This window comes from Ambystoma mexicanum, chromosome 10 (genome assembly GCF_040938575.1).
Source record: "Ambystoma mexicanum isolate Mex_15411 chromosome 10, UKY_AmexF1_1, whole genome shotgun sequence".
Lineage (NCBI taxonomy): Eukaryota > Metazoa > Chordata > Amphibia > Caudata > Ambystomatidae > Ambystoma > Ambystoma mexicanum.
In genome coordinates this window covers 46,253,422-46,275,378 of record NC_090932.1, presented here as the reverse complement: position 1 = coordinate 46,275,378, position 21,957 = coordinate 46,253,422, and the positions used below count along the sequence as shown (strand labels likewise).

The window sequence follows — 21,957 nt, the reverse complement described above, 5'->3', positions numbered from 1 at the left end:
TCTGGTCGCCCTTGCTCTAAGCTTCGCTGCTAATGTTTTGCCCACTTTATTACGGTTATCATAGTAAAAACATTTTCAGGCATTCGAGGAGAGATGTGGGCTTGTGGTGTTTTTTTAAATATCTGATTTACTGCTTCTGGATTTCACCCAAAGTGTGGGTCCCTCAACAAGCTTTTATTAAAAATCCAATGAAGATATTCCATGAAGGATAATTGGGATGTCACCAATAAAATATGATCCCTGGTGGCGTCTCGCATGAAATCACTTGGGGCTGAAGTGCAACACAATGTAGTCAAATCTGGCATGTGCATTGTGCACGTTTGAGAGAATGCATATAATCTCTGAGCTGTGAGTCAACCACCATATACATTGGCCATTTAATCTCCCCCAATCCAGTACCGGGCCGAATCCTCCACTTACACATTAGAGTGCTCCACACTCCAATAGCAGGGTGCCTCAGGAAGCCACCATCCACATTACCTGCTTAAATGGGAGCTGATGAGATTTCCTCTGTGCTGCTCATTGGGGCTTAGAGCCTTCTACCTCTCCAAATCGAAGGCTGGCAAATGCGATTGGAAGGACAATGACTCCTGTTGCATGCATCACACATCTCTGCACCCTGGAATTCAGCACTGGGTGAGATGGGTAGGGGCTGCCAGTAGCTGAGGGTCAAGCAGCAATCTCTTCCAGGGTTTATTTATGAAGAAGCTCAGCAGTGATAGTCAACGTGCTATCTTGATAGACTGGTTCTCCGGCCACTTCTCCCTGGGGATTGTCTCTGGGCTCCACTCAAGCCTGACGTTCTGGGATCTCTGCCTCCGGTGGTCTCCTAGTCTTTTGTCCCCTGCTCCTAGCATGGCCTCTTGCATATCAGCCGGCCATGTTGGATGGCTCATCCTCCTTCACACCAGAAGTTTGGTCCTGAGTCACTAAGTCAGACAACAAGGTACAGTCCACTCAGTGGAACAGCAACTTCTCAGCCACTGCAGTAACTGTTTCTCGAGCTCTCTGGTCACAGATGCTCTTTATCTTCACTCTTATGTCATTTTTCAGCCTTGCCCTTCATGAGGGTAGGAATTCCCAGCCAGCTCTGATCTTTAATCGCCCTTTTCAGTCTTCCCTTTTATGCAGATGTCTCTAGAAATGGAAGACAGACTGTCGGCTGCCATGTGTATTGGCTTGTTGCAGTTTGCCACAGATGCTAATAAATAATTAAATGGTCGAGTGTCACAAGAAAGAAAAGAATAAAGGGCGACATAATGGTTGACTCCTGCCAAGGTTATTTATATAGGCAAACCAGTCCTTTTTTGGATTGCTCCCGACTAGAAATGTTGCATTAATTTCAACACTGCTTATCTAGCGCTTTTATCCAAAGCGTTGAACAAAACAAACTTTTCACAGTACAATAATGCTTGATGGCAAGCACGCATGATCCAAAGAAATCATTTGAATGAAAGATTAGATAGGCATTTGACAATTTAGGTTAAGGCAGTCTGTAATAATAAATGAGATTGAAGTCACTTTTTTAATTGAGCTAAAGAAAGGCAAGAACGAGTATCCAAGGGTAGAGCGTTTCAGAGCAAGAAGTTGAAATTAGCGAAAACATGAGGATCCACAGTGTGGACACAAGACAGAAGAAATTGAGAGGCTGAACAATGCCCTTTGGTGGGATGATAAAGAAATTCAAGAGCAAAGCTTAGAAGCAAAAGCATGACTACTTTTGAAAACCAAACAAAGAAACTAACTCAAATTACTGTTTGATCCGGATCCAATGAAGGTGAGCTAAATAAGTGGAAACACTAGAGGAAAAAGATGAGCCAAATATGATCCATGCAGCAGAGTGTAGGATGATCCTACAGGGCATAGTTAGGAAGACCCACATGCAAAGAAGAACAGTGGTGAAGACCGGATAAGACTAGTTTGCAACAAAGTTTTAGTAGAAGCAAAAGTGAGCAAGTGATGGATTTGCTTCAGATCAAAAAGATGAAAATAGCAAGATTGAACTCCAGCAGCGATCCAAGCCTGTAGTGACCCGGAAGAATCCACGATAAAACCAAGATTGCGAGGTTGATGCTCAAAAGGAAACTGTAGAGGAGGAAATAAAAGTAAAGCAGCAGCAGGGAAAACTACGTCATGGTTTTTTGGATTGAGACAAAGAAAGCGGGAAGACATCCAGGATTTAATGGCGGAAAGATAAGAGGAGAGATACTGGTGAATAGAATCACTGAAAGAAGGAAAAGTAAGCAGAATCTGAGTATCATAAGTGTACAGGTGAACCTGGAAACCATAGCCTGAAATTAGAGGCCGAAAATAAAGTGTAGAGTGTAAATAAGAGTGGGCCAAGAACCGAACCCCGAGGAACACCATAAGGGAGATGAAGAGAATAACCCTTCCAAGAAATGGTAAAAACAATTGCAAAGTTAGGAAGAGAACTGCTGGACAATAGTGCCTGAATGTATTGTGGGTGATGAACTGTATCAAGCACAGCATCAAGGGCAAGCAAAACCAACATAGAGGAAAGTTTAAGTTGTCTGGCATGAAGAATTGTATTTAAAAGAGAAAGAAGAGCAGTCTCAGTAGAAAAGCTTGGTCGAAAGTCAGGTTGCAGAGAGGAAAGCAGGTTATGATAAATAATGTAAGCTTGGTTGAAAGTCAGATTGCAGAGAGGAAAGCAGGTTATGATAAATAAGGTAAGCTAAGTTGGCATACTAAACGTTTAAGCTATTTAGACACAACAGTTTATTGAGAAACCACCCTCAACACAGAGTTTCCTCCCTCCCCACTCAAGTGGTTATACAACAAACTGTTTAACAGATTATTTTTTTCAGCCCTATCTCAGACACATATCATGCCCTTTGGATCCCTCTCCCCTGAGCTAACAATGAGCCAAGAACCAGGCGGGTGTACGGGAAATGTAATGGTATTTATTTAAATTAAAATTAATAGAAATTAGCACGAAAATGTCAAAGACCACTTTATCCGTGGCACAACTCAATCAACTTCTCTCAGCAAAAATAAATCACAAAAGTTAGTTAAATGGAACACAATCGCAATTCTTCACTTTCTGCAAATTTCACTTCACTCAATAATACTGATCAATTACAAAGGCACTAATCAGGTAATGTGCGATTTTGACTTTCCTGCAGGCTTAAAAGGCTAGCACTACGATTTCAAGATTGGTAATTATGATTTCACCAACACTGTTGGTTTAAAATAAACACAGGGTGTTTTATTGGTTTGTTTTTCAGACCCCCCCCCCCCCCCCGATTTGGTCTTTGGTGGGAAGTCGGACATAAAAATTGGAATGCTTTGGGAAATTTAGGGTTTCAGACACCAGTACTGAAAGGCCTGTGTTGGAGAAGCTGGACAAAAAGGTTGGTCTAATTTAAGAACAAAGACACCCCCCTTCCTTAAAGGAGTCGGGGTCATCAGGACAACAAGGATTACCCAATTAATGTATAGGCTAATATTTTTCAGCACACACTGGGAAGTGAGCTTTGTTCATTTCAAATTTTAACAATTCACCCTGTAGTGTTCTGCCAAATGGGGAATTAATTAAATGAATATTTTTGGTTAAATGGGCTAAGGATCTACAAAGGTTTGCCCCCACCCACTATAAAGGGAAGGCATTCAAGGCAAGGAGACTCCCCCACCTTTTGATTTCTCAGGGCTCAGTTCTACTTACATAGCAAGTCTCTGTTTAAGGTTCAGAAAAGCCAGCTGCATCTCAGGACACTCCGGAAAGAAACTTCAGGGGTCTGGTCATTCCACTCTCAAAGATGGCCTCCCGCTCTCCATCATAGGACCCAGTCAGCTTTGAGGCCTTCTTAGAGATAGATCGCTCCACTTAGATGCCATCTCCTCTGGTGTCTTCTTACAGATGTCAGATGGTAAGTTTCAGCAGCCTTTCTGATGGTCTGTCTCTTCTCTCTGACATGCCTTTCCCTCCTTTTTCTCTAGTGCAGTCCTCTTTGTATAGCAGCAATGACACCACCAATTTGTCAATCTTGGGGGAAGTACCCTGCAATAATTCCTGCCACTAGGATTGGACAGTTACCCTTCTCTCTCCTCCCAAGCTCCGCTTCGAAGTCGGGATTGGTTTAGGGGTCTGGAGCAACATATGGCAATTCCCACTTGTAATCGCCATTTTGTTCTCCTTTCACATTTTTTTTTTAAAACGAGTTATGTATCACAACTTCATATTTGTACTTTCAACTGCTATTATACTTATTTTCTGATTCAGCTGATCATAGGGAATTAGATAAGCCGGCCACCAAGTCTGTACAATGTAGCACAGCAATGTGGCACATTTCTGCCGTTTCCATAAAAAGCACAGCAGTCATGTAAGGTATTAAGCATATCCCTAATTTATTTTGTCACCAACTCACATTTGGAACATGTTCAGATCCGCCGGAAACGCATCTTAGATGGTCATTACAGTTCCATGAGTCGCAGGTGGGTGAATTTTTTTTTTATCCCCAAAATCGCCTGGAAATTATAAAAATGGTACATGGATGAAGTCAATCCACCTTATGATGGCTGAGAAAGGCATAAATGATAATGGTCCTTTTAAATTAATTGTGAATCTTCTTGTGGGACAAATGGCCTTCGTTCTGGCCATTTGTTTTCACTAGGTCAGCCTGTACCCAGCGGGTTTTCTTTTTTCAGTCTCCTTTGTGTTAGAAGCTTGCTCTTTGAAGTGGGTGCCCCAATTTTCACACGTATAGTCATGCTCTAGCCAAGGGTAACTTTTCTTGAAGTCCATGCTTTCAGAGCCAGCAGGTCTAGTGAACACAATGTTGACACATTTAGCAGGAAATTTTACTCCGGTTGGTTATTAGATGGGAGATGTGACAAGCAGGTTGGGAGTGGGAGATTTCCTTGTGAAGTTTTGCCCACAGCCAGCAAAAGGGTCTGCCTTGGGCTGACATTTTCCATGAAGACAAAGTGGCTTTTCCAAATGTCACTGGGGTTTTGTAAGTGAAACATAATATACATTGCTTTTTGCTAGCCTGCAATTCATGTTTTGTTTTTCTGACGTTTTTCTGAGAGCAGTGATACTTTTTTACAACTGCTTTTATTTGCTCACACATGTGCAGGCCGTTTTTGTTTTCTATGTTTAAACATACTGTTTTCCATGTGACCGGGATCTTTCATTCCTCCTTCCTTTGTAAATTAAGATGCTGCTTATACATTTGATAATGACAGATAGGACCCTTTCCACATGGCTCTTTAATTTTAGTTGGAAAACAACAAAGGCCAGGCCGTTTTTGCTTCACTGTTTAAAATCCTGCCATTCATGTGAACGGGACTTCTCTTTGGGGCCTTTAAATGTACCCCACAGACGAGTAAGGGAGAAGAGTGATTAGGTAAAGGTTGGAAAGTTCGGAAGGATCTAGAGGGTTTCTTAAATATGGGAATAATGGTGCCTGCTTTAAACAAAGAAGGGATATTAACAATTGATAGATTGAAAAGAGCAGTAAGATCTGAAGGAAATGTGGGAAAAACTGATTGAGTTAGAGACTAAGGCAGAGGATCCGAGGGAGCAGCAGCCTGGTGTGAACGAGAGGTGGGCCTGAACGAGGATGAAGATTCTCATGGGACACACGAGCTAAGGACTATGGTCATCAATTAACTGCCGACAAAGAAGAGACCTTGAATCCGCAGAAGCCTAATATTTTCCCTTTTTGAGAGGAAGAGCTCAGCAAAATCCCCAGAAGTAAATGTAGAGCTGGTAGAAGGGTCAACTGAGGGATTAACCAGCATTTTATTAAATGTAGGGAAAATACATTTAGGATAATAAGTGTTTGAAAATAATTGGTTTTAGCTTCACTCGTTCTAGAGAAGTAGAATGAGTAAAGGAGCGCAGAAAAGGATTGATGGTTGGATGCAGTTCTATGTTTCAGACATCAGCAGTTGGTTTTGCGAGGATGATATCTGAAAATATATATATGTACACATACACACTCCCTCCCTCTCTTGGAGCCCTTTGGCTACTGCGCCTGCGTTTTATCCGGCTTTTCTTCCGATGGTCTCCTTTTCGCTTTGTATAGTGCTCGGGCGGACTGCTTTCATGCCTACTTATCCTCCGGCGAATTGTTTTAAGACTTGGCTGTACTCGAAACCTGCCTGTCCAGTGTTCCCCCTGGAGCGCCTGTTGCTGTGAACATGCCTGGTGCAGCTGAACCGCATTGCACCAGAGAAGCACTAGTGCCCCATGACTTGACTTTGTTCAGCGCGTGTACACATTTGGCTGCTGTAGAAACCCAGGGTAATAATGAATGTGCTCTGCTTTTGTGCCCTTTTAGGTGTGTTACCTCTGCTGGCTCCGGGCTTGGATGTTCCTCTCCGACCATCACTGACTGCTTCTGGTAGTGCGTGCGGACCCATCTAGGCGAGAGCCCGAGACCTCTCCACGCGTGTATGTATGTATGTAACGGCGTGCCAGCTGCCCGCACACATCCCGTTTTCTGTCTTGCCATCACTGTATATGTCGACTTTTTGATGCATTTGAACATTTGTTGACGCATATGTAGCTACTATGTAAATGAAGGAACTCTTGTGCTTTTCTTTCCCTTTGTGGCAGTGGGGCGATTCATGTATTGGTGCCAGCTCTTGCCCCGCGTCTCTCCCTTCAAGAACTTCCTTATGGCTGCTGAAAGACTCGAGGGCAGGAGTCTGGGAGCTCCTCTTCCCACCCTCCTCGAGTAGCAACATGCTTCAGAGGGCCAGACGGGGAATGGCCTCGGTGAGCTACGTCCAAGGACCGCCACCCACACACGGTGGGAGGGCAAAGTAACAGTACCACACATATGCAGGGGTAAGAGGCAGCAGACCTACAAGGCTACGCATGATATGGTTCCTATACCATGCCTGTGAGACATGGGCTGCTATTACCGGTGCATTCACAGGCGTACTTGGTATGTGGTAGCAACTGGATCTGTGAGACTGCACATTATACGATTCATGTGAGGCTTCACATGGCAATGGGTGGCATTACTCTGACGTGATGGCAGCAGCTGGACCTGTGGCTGCCACCTTCGTGTTGGCATACAGAGGTCGGAGCCTTTGGCTTTGCCAAGTTTTGTTTTGACTAGAGTGCATCTTACACCTTCTGACCAATCAGGCGGACATTTATGAATGCCATCTGATGAGCCCGACCACTCGCTGCTTAGGATCCGGACACTTCAGACCCTTCAGGGAGCGCTTTCTTTTCTTTTGGAAATAATCAAGTTGCGGGAATAAGTAATGGGACATTCACAATGGGCACGAGGGACATCTGATGCTTTTGAACTGTACCGCCAAAACGTCCTGACTAGTACTGAGACCCTTTTTGCGTTGTCCTACCAAGCTGTTAAATTTTCAGTCCCATAGCCCCCCCAAAACTCACAAGAGTGGCACCAGGAAATGCACTTACCTCCGTAACTTGAGATGCCACTGTCTCCTCCTTCAAGGACATCTTGCACCCCTCAGCGCTGTGCACCCATCTGGGTATAAGCTCTCCAGTCCATAACTTTGCCATATGAAGTGGTGGGTCTTGCTAGCTCGAAGTCTTTAAATTCAAAGGCGAAATTCCAATTTGTATACTAATTTACAAAGGAGTGTGGGAAGCCCTCTACTGAGAACGAACATGGGGTCAAATAACCTGTTCTATGGAATGTTTTTTCCACCCAGGAGGGTCTGCAACCACGTCTTAACTCATTGCACCCTTCACAGAGGAGAACTATCCATTTGTATTTGTATTTATTCTATATAGCGCTTTCATCCAAAGCGCTTTACTTAAACAGTACACATAGACAATAAAACAGTAGAAGCAATTTACAATCATGAATCTAACCAGTAAAAAACAGTAAGTAGAGCAATTAATCTGAAGGGGGAGTGGGAAAGGGAGGGAGGGAGGAAGAGGGAGGAAACAGGAGGGCAATAGGGTGAAAAAGAGGGAGGATAATGGGAAGGGGAGGGAAGAGAGGAGCATAGGGAAGAATCAAGGGAACGGAAGGGAATGAGAGGTGGGGAAGGTTTCAAGGTGGGGAATGGAGAAGGAGAGATTTGTTATGGCGGAGTTAGTAGTCCTGTATTCGGAATCGTTGGCCTGCGGGTTGTACATGGAGTGATTGTGAGCAGTGGCCAGCTCCCATCATCCCTCTTTGGCTGGACTCTCTAGGGCTGAGCTCACTGTACCCTTCACAGAGGAGAACTATCCATTTGTTATGGTAGAGTTAGTAGTCCTATATTCGGAACCGTTGACCTGTGGGTTGTACATGGAGTGATTGTGAGCAGTGGCCAGCTCCCTTGATCCCTCTTTGGCTGTGCTCTATCGGGCTGATGGAAGTTGTAATCCAGAACATCTGGGAGCCATAGGACGCAGACTTCATTGTGTGAACCTTTTGTATTTTCCCTTCTGTGAGCAGTCTCCGAGAATGGAATATCCCCACATATACAATCCATTGTTCCGTGGCTAGGCTCTTCTTAGACTTTTCAATTCTACTTTTGTATGCATTGGACATTTGATTGTTACCAAGTTAACTAGATCCTGGGGCTGGCCAGAACCTTCCCACGTAACGTTTGCTCTGAATATATAACAAGCATTCCTATTTCACCTGCAATGGAGATACACACAACATAATACCAGGTTTCCTTTTCATGCACAACTGGAGCTCTTCTGTTTGGACGATCATCCTGTTGGTTTCTAAACGCGTTCGGTTTTGGGGGATTAAGACCTCGAGCAATGGAGGGAGATGGTGAACGTCCAATAATCACATGGTGTGTTCAAGTGGGAAAGCTGGGATTGGAACTTCCTGTTTCCGCACATGCAAAGATGCTGCATCTCTTCCGCTCCTGTACTGTGTGCCTCATAAGGGCGATGATGGCCAAAATGTAAGTATGTGAACAAAATAAGTTCACAGTTAGGGAACTCCCGTCCCCTGCACACGGTCTGGGACTTTATAGCCAAATCTTTTAAAAGTTGAAGTAATTCACTTTTCGTTATATTTCTTGTAAACAATGTTTAGACATTCAATTTATGAAGTAGGATTTAGATGTAACATAGTCTAATCATTACGTAAAGTAATGATGGCATTTTCCTTTTTCTGAACAAACGCAACTTATAACTTGATTATTTGATTGGTACAGGATTTATTATTTCAAGACAAGTTGCCCAACGCATTTCGAGAATAAGTTCTCTTCTTCAGGGGCTGTATTATGCAATTCAAACTTTCAATCTAGTAGAAAAACAAATTAAATAATATTCTCAATTAGATAAGGATAGTGAACTCAATGTCACAAAACATTTTTTGCTGCTTATAACATAAAATGAATACATTTCACTTCATTTATACAACAGAGGTTTTGACCAACAAAGTCATCAAATTAGAAGAAAAAGAACAACCAGATTTCAGGGTCATGCAATCTTGTGATGGGGCGAGTACATATAAATACATCACAGTAGTGGATTAAACAACAAAAGTGGTATAAAAACAAGGTTCTTCATAGATGGTAAATAGATCTAAGTCTGGTTATTTGTTATCAAGGAAAAAAAACTTATAAACACCGTTTTGCACAGACACTCATAGTTGTCCTACTGCATTCGGGTAGATCTTCCCAATTAGGGTCCATCATCTATAATTCATAATTTAGTGGAGATTGTGCTTACCCTGTTCCTCTTTCTTTAAGGGATGGTAAGAAGGACGTTTTTCCTCCATAGTGGTGACCAAAAAGTGAAAATGGATATGTTCTCTGTATTCTCCAGGATTATCTAAAACATGTGTTGCCTAATTAGCCTCACATTTATAAGCTATTGATGGTCATGTTCTTATTTTAAAAAAAAACTATCTAGAACATATATTTAATGGATAGCCTAGTCTTGATATTAATGATCAATTCCAAGGTAGCATTCTAGTATGTCAGAGGAAGTTCTACCCAAAAAAAAAAAAGTGTTTTTTTATATATGCAATGAAAAAACATTAAGCATGACAATCACGTGCTACTTAGAAAAGTCAGGTCTAAATGTGAATCGACACTTACTCGAGAGGAGTAATGCGTTCTAGAGGGAACTCGATGGTTAAATCCGCTTTTCAAGCATAGTAGGACGTTCCTGGTCTGGTCACCAAATATCAAAGATCCAGTGCATGAACACCTGGAGATGCAGAGACCCACGGTGAAGGCGCATTCGTTTTGACTTGCCCCATAAGGAAGAATTACCTCAATTCTAAAGTCATGCTTACTAGTGAAAGTTTAAATAATCTCAAGGTCACTGTGCTGAAGTAGACTCTGTAACCAGGATTCAGCACCGGATGTGTGTCATGTTAAACAAAATGGCCAGTTATATGGTGTTTTAATCGTGACGCCATCACGTAACGTGTGTGAATGACGTCACTATGTAAACAAACTACGAGTGAGCAGACAAACTCAGATTTCGGTGTTTCAATGATGTGGATGAGCCAAAATAGATGCCCTTCCTTCTAGATAGTAATGTGCTTACTTATTTCCACAGTTGATGTCAATTATGCACAAAGTGATGTTAAGAAAACATAAGGCTGTGAGGAGCTGAAGGGTATGTTCCTCGCCTTTTCAAGTACAATAGGTTATGTTTTGTCACCATCAACATAAAGTGAACTATAGTGGAATGCCCTTACTGGTCGACTAATTGTATGAGACTAACTATTAACCAGAAATAAGCTTTAAACAGGCCTGATCTTGAGAGGCATCAAAGGTTTGAACATTAGAGGTTTGAAAAGAGGGTTTAGGCTAAGAAGGTGTTCCCATCATATGGAGATAGATCATCTAATGTTGGTCAACATTGGGTAGGTTCGAACATTAGAGATTTAAAATAAGAGTAAATACCTGTTCCCCTTATGTGGGAATAGATCGTTAGTCAATTCTGTTATCCATTAGGTAGTGTTCCTCTCAGTGCGGTTCTTACACTCTGTTTAGGATTTTTGACAACAGGATGTGATTAAATTAGGTACATACCTCATAATACATGTCTGAGCGTTCATATAGTTTAGTACAGCACTCTCTGTACATACAGTTTTGCCTTGTATACAACGATTCCTGTCTGAGTTCACAATCTAATTATTTGAAAAATAATTGGTCAACTGTAGTCTACTGATCAATTTAGGATTTTAAATGAAGTACATATCATGCTAAACCAAATAACCATGGTGGTGTGTACAATTAAATTGAGAAGGTCCTCATAGTCACCGATTTCAAGAGCAAAGGAATTTGAGGTTATGCCTATGTGTGTAGTGATATGTTTGTTTATTATTTATATTGCGCTCCAGGTACCCACAGGCTTAAGGGCGCATACAACAAAAAACGAATAATACAAACAAACTTACACAAAATCAATAAATTCAGTATCTAGAATCATATGAAAAACATAAAATGCAAGGAATAGAAAAGAACGGGAATCTCCTTGAGCCCTGGAGGCAATCAAATAATCAGATTACAACTAGAGGATCCCTTTGGAATATATTTACAGTTTTAGGAATGCAGGCAGAGAACTAATCCCATGCCCCACTAGGACACATTCCTTATTGTCATGCATGCTCCAGTCCTTCAAGTCCATCCTCCGAAGGATTTTGAGATCCTATAATCTGACCACACCTGGCCCAGTTCTCTGTCTAAGCCAGGCTAGAACTTTGCACCGCAGAGCTTCCTTGGATTCATGACCATTGGCCTTGCTGATGTTGGTGGTAATAACATTTCTCTGGTCCGAAACAAAATCCTGAATGTTTATGTCTTCTATTTTAGGCATCTGACATTTTCTAACACAGAGGTTCTTGGAGGAGCCAAGCTTGAAAATGGCCTTAGATTGAGGATGGGACTTATGCACCTCTAGGTCTGGCTTCCGAATAGCTGCTATAAAATCAATGGCCGGTTCCAAGATGGAATTAACGGTATTAGGCTTTGCGATGAGGCTGCTTTTTTTTATTAGTCTGACGTTTATGTGGTACTGAAGTTTCCTTATTGCTCTAATCCGATTGTGAAGCCTTATCTAATTGCTCTTTCTGAACATTAATTTGACAGGCCTTATCCAAGTTACCTGTCCGTATCCCGAGACAAAGACGAGAGGAGTCATTTGTTTATTTGTCATTTGTATGCGGCATGTGTGGACCCAGAGGAGGTCAGGTTCACAAAAAAGGGCCTAAGTAGTATTCTTCATTGAGGCCATGTGATGCCAGTGCGTCGTGTTTATGAATCCAGAACAATTCTCTCTGGGATAATCTTTTGGCTAAATCTCCACCCCTTGGGAGGGGGTTGATCACTTCCAGTATTGCCCATCTCAATTGGGTAATGTTATGTCCATTGTCTTTGAAGTGTCTATGTACTGGCGATTTGTCATTGCATGTCCTGATGTTTGATTTATGTTCCGTCCAGCGTTCCTTTGCTTTCCGTATTGTCTTTCCCACATGGGTATTGGAGTGTGTAAATTAAGTTTTTGCTGTCACAGGTCGCAAAGTCCCTCAGGAATATCTTTTTGCCACTGCTTGGATGTCTTATTTGATCTCCTTTTATTATATTCGTGCAGTGTTGACAATTCAAACAAGGCTGTGTCCCCAATTTCTGTTTCCTTAAGGTGGTTTCAGTTGGTTTCCCGGGTCTTTCAGCTCTGATGAGTGTGTCTCTGAAGTTTTTACCTCTCTTAAATGCCAACATTGGTGGTTCAGGGAAGAGACGGTTTAGATTAGGGTCAGATTTAATAAGATTCCAGTTTTTGTTGATTCTTTTTATCTGGAAGCTCTGACTAGAGAATTTTAAGGTATGAATCAGATGTGGTGATGTTTTCTTTGGTTGTTCTTCCAGAAGTTTTGCTCGAGTTTGAGTCTCTGTCCGTTGGACTGCTTTGTTAAGTATTTCATCAGGAAATCCTCTTTTTTTTTAAATCTTAGTTTCATGTCTTCATATTCATTATGAAGATTCATGGTGTCAGGTGATCCTTTTTAGTAGTAACAATTGACTATAAGGAAGATTATCCTTTAAGTGTGACGGGTGAAAACTCCCAAAGTGGAGAGTGTTGTCATCTGTGGGTTTTCTGTAGATACTAGTAATAAGGTCAGTGCCGCCTTTGTTAATGTTGACATCCAAAAAATGGAAGTTAGGTCTGCCTATTTCCAAGGTAAAGGTGATTCCTTTGTGGCATTTGTTGAGGTATTCGAAGAATAGATGGAGTTCTTCTTCGGTCCCTTGCCAGATTTCAAAGATGTCATCAATGAAACGTTTCCAAAAAACGATTTTGTTTTTCCATGGATCTTTGTTAAGCACGTGTGTTAATTCAAAATGGAACATGAAGATATTGGCATAGGAAGGGGCGACTGCAGATGTTCCTGATGGTTGTAAGTAGTATTTCCCTTCGTACCGGAAGTAGTTGTTGTAGAGGATGTTTATCAACTCTATTGCGAATACCTTATGTATCAAGATGTCATGATGATTCAGGAGGAACCATTCAAGTGCTTCTATTCCTTGATTATGGGGAATAGATGTATACAAGCTGTTCACATCGAGGGTGAATAGAATCACTGAGGGATTATCAATCTTTGTTTCCTTAAGTAGCCTGAGGAAGTGGGCCGTGTCTTTTAGATATGTGGAAGTTTTTTTGTACTCGCGGTTGTAGGGCTCGGTGTAAATAAATTGCCAGAGGGTGGAATATGCTTTCTGTGCCTGCTACAATTGGTCTGAAAGGGGATTAGTCTTGTTTTAATGAATTCTGGGTAATGAATAAAATACTGGGGTAACCGGAGATCTTTTGGTTAGTCACCTGTGTGTTCAGTGATCGATTCCATTTCCAAGGCTTTGTCAATGGTCTTCTTAACTACTTCTTTAATGGATAATATAGAGTCAGAGTCCAAAACCAGATGGGTACCTTGGTCATTTAACAAGTTTAAACATCCTTTGTTGTAGAATTCAGTTTCCATTAGTACCAAAGCTCCCCCTTTATCTGCTGGTTTCAGAGTAATGGTTGAGTCCTCAGCTAATTCTTTGATTATTTTTAGTTGGCGTTTTCTGATGTTCACTTTGTTGGAGGATGTATATTTAATACGTCTAAGATCTTCCATTGTTTTCAAGTTGAAAATGTTAATTGTCAGAAGGCCTCAATGAAGAATACTACTTGGGCCCTTTTTTGTGAACCTGACCTCCTCTGGGTCCACACATAACTCATATCACTACACACATAGGCGTAACCTCTATGAGGACCATCTCAATTTAATTGTACACACCACCATGGTTAATTGGTTTAGTATAGGTACTTCATTTAAAATACTAAGTTGGTCAGTAGACTACAGTTGACCAATTTATTTTTCAAATAATTAGATTGTGAACTCCTCATGAGACAGGAATTGTTGTATCAAGGCAAAACTGTATGTACAGAGAGCGCTGTACTAAACTATATGAACGCTCAGCCATGTATTATGAGGTATGTACCTAATTTAATCACATCCTGTTGTCAAAAATCCTAAACGGGGTGTAAGAACCGCACTGAGAGGAACACTACCTAATGGATAACTGAATTGACTAACATTAGATGATCTATTTCCACATAAGGGGAACAGGTATTTACTTTTATTTTAAACCTCTAATGTTCGAGCCTACCCAATGTTGACCAACATTAGAGGATCTATCTCCATATGATGGAACACCACCTTAGCCTAAACCCTCTTTTCAAACATCTAATGTTCAAACCTTTGATGCCTCTCAAGATCAGGCCTGTTTAAAGCATTTTATTATTTCTGGTTAATAGTTAGTCTCATACAATTAGTCGACCAGTAAGGGCATTCCACTATAGTTCACCATATGTCAATGGTGACAAAACATAACCTATTGTACTTGAACAGGCGAGGAACATACCCTTCAGCTCGTCACAGCCTTATGTTTTCTTAACATCACGTTGTGCATAATTGACATCAACTGTGGAAATAAGTAGGCACATTTCGAAGGGATTGTGTCCTCCGACGTATTCCTTATCTTTGATATGCGTTTCCAGCTTGCTGGCCTCGGAAATTTTTTCTCTGTAAGGGCGCTGCGTGTCGACGTCCGCCGAGTCGATGTCCTTCGACGGCCACCGTATCGGCGCCGACGTCACCATGTCCATAAATAGACACGTGCTGCGTCCGTTGCTCAGTTACGTTTTTCCGGGCTTTGTGGGGCCTGGAACGTCATTGCTCAGTTCAGTCAGGTTTATCTAAATCTAATTCGATGAACATTCCTTATCGTTCTCGATGGCTTCTTCATCAGAACCAACAATGCCGCGATCCGACTTCAAGAAATGTCGAGACTGCAGTAAAAAAATGTCAATAACGGATCCACACATGGTCTGTTTATGGTGCTTGGGGTCCGAGCACCATTGTTCGGAGTGTGAAGACTGCATGTCCATGACGGCGAAAGCCCTGAAGGAGCGAAAAGGGAAGCTCGAGAGAGGTAAGTCAGCCAAAACCTCCCCGAAGTTTTCGTCGGCTGAGTCGAGGCATTCGTCTCCTCGCCCTCGAAAACACTCCCATTCTAGATCTCAAAGCAGCGCCCACCATTCGTCGAGATCTAGACAATCAAAAAAGAGATGTCGAAGGTCCCATTCCTCGTCGTCTTCGGTGTCCCCAGAAAGAGTTTCCTGTCCCACCAAACACAGTTCTCAAACTGAGTGGGAGGAATTCAGAAAGAAAATGTTAAGCGTCTTCGAGAACGCGGCCTCGACCCCCTCGAAGACAGCTGAGGGTGATACCCCGGGTGAAAAACCCAAAAAATCAAAACGCCGCGAGTCGCAGCACCCGGTGAAACATTCCACCCGAGAGCACCATGAGCCATCGGGTAAGAAGGCACCGTCTTCGCCGTCGTTGAGGGTTCTTTCGCCGTCGTCGAAGATTCCCTCGACGCACGGGTCGGCGCCATCGACGCCGTTGTCGAAGGGTTCCTCGACGCATTGGTCGATCGACTTTACGCCATCGTCGACGCTGATGAGAGAGGACCAAGGCTCCACAGCCAACGGTGTTGTCAAGGGCCTCCGGCATGACGCCGAGACAGTCCTCGATGCCCTCGAGTAGGATCCCGATCCTCTCGAATTCTTCGAGGCCCCTTCCAGTTTTTTCGACGCCATTTTCGGCGCCTTCGAGGCCGGTTACATCCGCGTCGACGACTTCGACATTTTCTCGTCCAATAACGACGAGTTTGGCTCCTTTAGCCCTAGAGATGGGCTTTACTCCATTTCAGAGAGAATACCCTGGTCTTTCTTCAATTTATGAAGAAAGAGAAGACTCTGACCAAGAAACATTTGGTTTACAGAGATCCTCACTGCCTGCTGCAGAGGATTTCACCTCTGAAGAAAGGAGGCTGAAGGAACTACAGGACTTACTTCATGAGGCCAGTGGACTTGACACTGCCCCAGAAGTGAAATTTGTAAAGCCAGACCCAGGGGAACATGCAGAAACACCATATAGAACCCTGATGGCAAGAATAATTGAGTTTATGGGTTGGTCTGCGCCTTCACCTGTTTTCCAACAGGATGATCTAACTGATATATTGGACAAAGACACACAGGAGAACCCGGTGGTCCCCTTCCATGCAGCCCTACAAAGAAAAATTGCATCCAATTGGGAGACTCCCGAAGTCATCCCAGCAGTCAATAAAAGACTGTCGACAAAGTATAGGGTAGCGGCTGCTGACCCGGAATACCTGTCAAAACACCCGACCCCAGAGAGCCTGGTGGTTCAAGCGGCAACTTCATCCAGCAGTAGGACTGCTTACCCTACTGTCCCGCAGGACAGGGATGACAAGAGGTACGACTCTATGGCAACGAAAGTCTTCTCTTCCTGTAGTATGGCGTTGAAGTCCATCAACGCCATCTGTACGCTCGCCAGGTTCAGTCACACATTATGGGAGTGTGCTTCATCAGCGGCTGACTGCATACCCGATGGAGAGGAGAAGGAAGCCTTCCTTAACATCATTCAAGATGGCAAAGATGCCATGTGCGAGTCTCTTCAAACTGGCATCGATTCCGCTGACAGTATCAGCAGGGCCATGGCGGCTAGTACAACAATTCGCAACCACGCATGCCTGCGGAAGTCTGGCTTTGCTCCAGATGTACAGGCCAGACTTTTGAATATGCCCTTTGATGGCTCTTCGTTATTCGGAAAAAAGGCTGATGACAGTCTGGAAACGTTACAGACTTCTAAAGCAGCAGCAAAATCCTTAGGAGCTGCTATCCGCCAAACTCCTTTTCGCCCCTCAGGAACCTCTGGGAGAGGAAAGTCCTTTTGCTATTATTCTGCATTCGGAAAAGGCAGAGGACAGCCGGCTCAAAGAGGCCAAAGAAGATCCACCCGAAGTGGACGGGTCAAAGGTACTAAGACCGCGGCAGCAGCAGGTGACTCTTTACCCTCGGCATCTGCATCAGCCGCCCCCAAACCACTCTGAGGCCTTTGCACACAAGACACCTGTAGGGGGCAGGTTAACTCACCATCTGACGGAATGGCAGGCTATAACGTCAGATGCTTGGGCGTTGGAGACAGTTGCCCAAGGTTACTGCCTACCCTTTCTACACATCCCTCAGAGTCATCCACCGGGGAACAGCTCCCGAAATGTTCCATATCCGCTCCTCTTGCAGGAAATTATGGACCTGCTAGAGAAAGGTGCCATAGAACCGGTACCTGTAGCGGACAAGAACAAGGGCTGGTACTCCCCCTACTTTCTCATACCAAAGAAGGACGGAGGACTGAGACCCATCCTGCACTTCAGAGAATTGAACAAGTTCCTCAGGAAGGACAAGTTCAAGATGATAACTCTCTCTCAGATCCTTCAGGCCCTCCAGCTCCAGGACTGGCTGGTATCTCTGGACCTTCAGGATGCTTATTTACATGTGCCCATCCATCTCAAGCACAGGAAATACCTGAGGTTCGCAATTAGCAACTCTCATTATCAATTTCGAGTTCTGCCATTTGGGCTGACCTCCGCCCCGAGGGTCTTCACCAAGCTGATGTCGGTAGTGGCGGCAAGTCTAAGGAGGGAAGGGATCCACGTCTATCCCTACCTGAACGATTGGCTGATCAGGGCCATATCTTCGGAACAGGCCCGGACCCAGCTAGATTGTCTGCCTCTTCCTTCACAGTCTGGGCTTCTCCCTCAATTTAAAGAAGTCACAGATGATACCATCACAGAGACTCCAGTTCATTGGAGCGATCCTGGACACTTCCCTGGGAAAAGCCTCGCCACCAGAGGTGAGGGCTCAGGATATTATACAGATGGTCACCAAGTTTCAAAATGCCCAACGTCTCCCAGCCTTCGACTTTTTGAGGTTGCTAGGCCTCATGGCATCCTGCATCTTCCTTGTGCCAGAGGCTCGTCTGAGAATGAGATCTCTTCAGTGGGCACTGAGAAGTCAGTGGTCGCAATTCTCAGGGAGAATGACAGATCTCCTCCGGATCCCGGACAAGGTAGCCCGCGACCTTCGATGGTGGGCCTATCCAGAGAACATCTTGAAAGGAGAACTGTTTTGGCAACCATGGCCGGAGATGACAGTAGTCACAGACGCCTCACTCATGGGGTGGGGAGCCCATGCCAACGACTTGACCATCAGCAGTCGTTGGTCTCCATCGGAGTCCAGACTACACATCAACCTATTAGAGCTGAGAGCAATCAGACTAGCGCTGAAAGCTTTCCTGCCATCAGTACAGGGGAGAAATGTTCTGATAATGACGGACAACAAAAGAGGAGGCGTAGGTTCACTACCACTGTGCAGAGAGGCAATGCAGCTCTGGTTTTGGGCAATTCGGGAAGGAATCTCTCTGTAACGCTCACCTGAATCCCTCGGAGGCGCAGGTCTGGGCTGGGGGTTCTCGGAGTCTTCTAGGGTCAAGCGCAGGCCTCGAATGCCACCCTGGAAAGGCCCTTTCCTCACTGAGATCTTGATCTGAAGGGTGAGGTGTCTGCAATTATGAGAGCAAGGGGTTAATATGGATATATAAGCCTGACTGGGTAAGCTGCCTCCCCTTCCTGGTACTCCCAAGTAGTTCGTAGGCTAAATGTGCTCACCTTATGTAGGTGGAAGCGGAGCTCTCCATCCTGCGTCTGTGCAGGGGCGCCGAAGCCAGTTACTTGACTGGTTAATTGTCCAGCCTCTTGGTTGCAGAGGATGAAGATTTGGAGCTAGGCCGTTGTTAGCAGCACGAACGGCGGTTGCTTGAATATGGAGGTCCGGAGAGCGATGGAATGGCGAAGGTATTGCAGGCAAGTAAGTAGAAAATGTCAATTCGAAGTTAAAAGCACTTCTTAATGTCTCTTTTCCTTTTTCAGGTCGCAGAAGCAGCTCGGTAGAAAAATGGATGTCGAGGAATGCGCCGAGGAGTGAGAAAGATGAGCGCTGCCCAAAACACGTGTGTATAGATGGAGTTTTGTATTTCTTAATGATGTCCTTTTGTTTTGCAGATGCGAGTAGCAGCGTCGGCGGAGGCGAGAAGAATGCAGCGCAGGTAAGGAAAGTTTCACGGAGGTTTACTAACCAATGTCTTTGCTTCCACAGGGTGCCGGAAAAATGGAAAGCTGCAGCCCGTGACTTGAGATGCACCGATGGACTGGGTAAGTGCTGCGCTGGTTTTTATCTCGTGCTAACCTGGTGTTCTTTTCCCTTTTCAGATGCTGCTGAAGACGAAGATGGTATTTCAGAAGGTAAGATTGCGGATTTCTCTTCCCCAGATGCAGAAGTTGAAGATTCTCTGTAGCTGACACGGTGAGCGTCCTGCTGCTATTGCAGAATAACGCGAAGCACGTTGCTCTGATCGGGCGTGGTTTAAATAGCTTACTGGAGTGCTTAGGTGTCTCCTTCCACAGCAGCCTCGCCCAGGTAAGAAGTCCCAGCTTCCAGAATAGTTCCAGTATCCAGTCCCAGGGAGTGGTGCTGGCCACACCCAGAAGGTAAAGTAGTTCCAGCCATGGATGGATGAGGATTTCATCCTGCAGGTGAGTGAGCAGCATGGTCTGCAGCAGGTAGGTCCACCCAAGCACCATTCCTTACATTATGAGCCCGGCACGTCCTGTGCCGGGACTGGGTCCCCTTATGAGCCTGGCGCCACTGGCGCCAGGACAAGGTCCATAAGGACCCTATGGGAGCCGATGGGTGCCTGGAAATGAAGTTGTGACCCAGCTTCCGAGGCAGTTGGGCTAAACCTGACTCCTTGGAGGCTGCGGTCATGACACACTCTATCGGCAGTCCATCTAGCCGGAGAGAAGAATTTGACAGCGGACACTCTGAGCAGGCAGAGCACAGTCTCCCACGAATGGGAGCTAGTTCAGGAAGTCCTTCAAGAGATCTTCGCCCTTTGGGGAACCCCTCAGGTGGATCTGTTCGCCACAAGCACCAACAGGAAATGCGATCTGTTCTGTTCAAGGGAATTTCCCCCAAGAGGAGCTCTGGGAGACGCGTTCGTAGTGGACTGGGAGTTTCCACTCCTCTACACGTTTCCACTAGTCCCTGTTATTCCTCAAATGATCAGGAGGTTGAGAAGATTCCGGAAAATCCTAATTGATCCTAATTGCCCCGGACTCGGCCAGGAGAACGTGGTACCCGGACCTTCTAGATATGTCCATCTGTCCTCCAATCCGTCTTCCACTCAAAGAGAATCTTCTCTTGCAGAAGGGAGGTCAGGGTCTCCATCCAGACATCAGGACCCTCAACCTTCACGCTTGGCTTCTGAAAGGTTGAGGTACAAGGATTGGGATCTCCCTGATGATGTCATGGAGGTGTTGCTTTCGGCCAGAAGACCAGCAACAAAGTCTTTATACCGCTGCCGTTGGAACAAATTTTGCAGCTGGTGTAGGGAAGAGAATATCGACCCTTTTTCATGCAGTACACCAACGGTGCTATCGTTTCTACTCTACTTGGCAAACTCAGGCCTTCAAGTTGGCACTGTAAAAGGCTATCTCGCAGCGCTTTCTATCTTCAAGCGCACTGCGGAGGAACCATCATATTTCAAAATTCCTCTAGTGGTACAATTTCTCAAGGGTCTGACTAATGTTTACCCTCCAAAACCATTCCAGGTTCCATTATGGGACTTACATTTAGTCTTAAACTCCTTAATGGGCACTGCATTCGAGCCACTTCACTCTTGCGCATTAAGATTTCTCACACTTAAAACAGTCCTACTTGTAGCACTAACATCGGCTAGGAGGGTGAGTGAGCTTCAAGCTCTCTCCTGTAAACCCCCACACACAATCTTCCACAAGGACAAGGTTGTCCTCCAGGTGAAGCCTAATTTTCTCTCAAAGTTTCTGAATTCCATATTACTCAGAAAATTACCTTGCCTTCATTCTACCCTCCTCCCCATCCGGGGAAAGAGGAGGAAAGGCTACACAGGCTGGACCCTGGGCGAGCTCTCAGCTTTTACATCAGCAGAATGGCTAGAATCAGGCAAGCAGACCAGCTGTTTGTAGGATACTCAGGTCACAAGTTGGGACTACCCATAACAAAACAAACCATCTCCAGGTGGATTATCTTGGCCATCCTGGAATGTTATAGACTAGCAGGGAAAGAGCCACCCCAAAACCTCAGGGCTCATTCAACCAGGGGTTTCGCAGCTTCTTCGGCTCTCCAGAGAGGGGTACCGGTCCGAGACATATGTCCGGCTGCCACATGGTGGTCCGCACATACATTCACAAAATTTTACAATCTGGATTCCTCCACTGCTTAAGAGACCAGATTTGGCAAAGCCGTATTACACTCGGTCCATCCCTAAAGGGATATATAACACTATCACTCCCTCCTCCAATTACATATCACTGCTATGGGAGTCTATCAAAGATGAGGAATACGTCGGAGGACACAATCCCTTCGAAGAACAAGTTATTTTCTTACCTGGTAACGTTCTTTCGACGGGATGTTCCTCTGACTTATTCCTTATCGCCCCTCCCATCCATCCCCGCAGTGATAACTTCCCTTGTGGTTGCAGCTTTCGCTCCTTCAAGGTTACTAACCAATTC

At 44.5% G+C, this 21,957-nt stretch overlaps 1 protein-coding gene across 6 annotated transcripts in view; it reads left to right on the top strand.

Moving 5' to 3' along the window:
• The window catches only part of LPP (LIM domain containing preferred translocation partner in lipoma), a 1,982,563-nt gene that overhangs the window by 351,032 nt on the left and 1,609,574 nt on the right, over positions 1-21,957 (top strand). For 4 of the 6 annotated variants that reach the window (XM_069617470.1, XM_069617472.1, XM_069617467.1 and 1 more), the window contains one exon: positions 6,309-6,425. The gene's annotated coding sequence lies outside the window, so the exon portion shown is untranslated. The remainder of the gene's footprint in view (positions 1-6,308; positions 6,426-21,957) is intronic. The other 2 variants (XM_069617468.1, XM_069617471.1) reach the window with 1 other exon arrangement.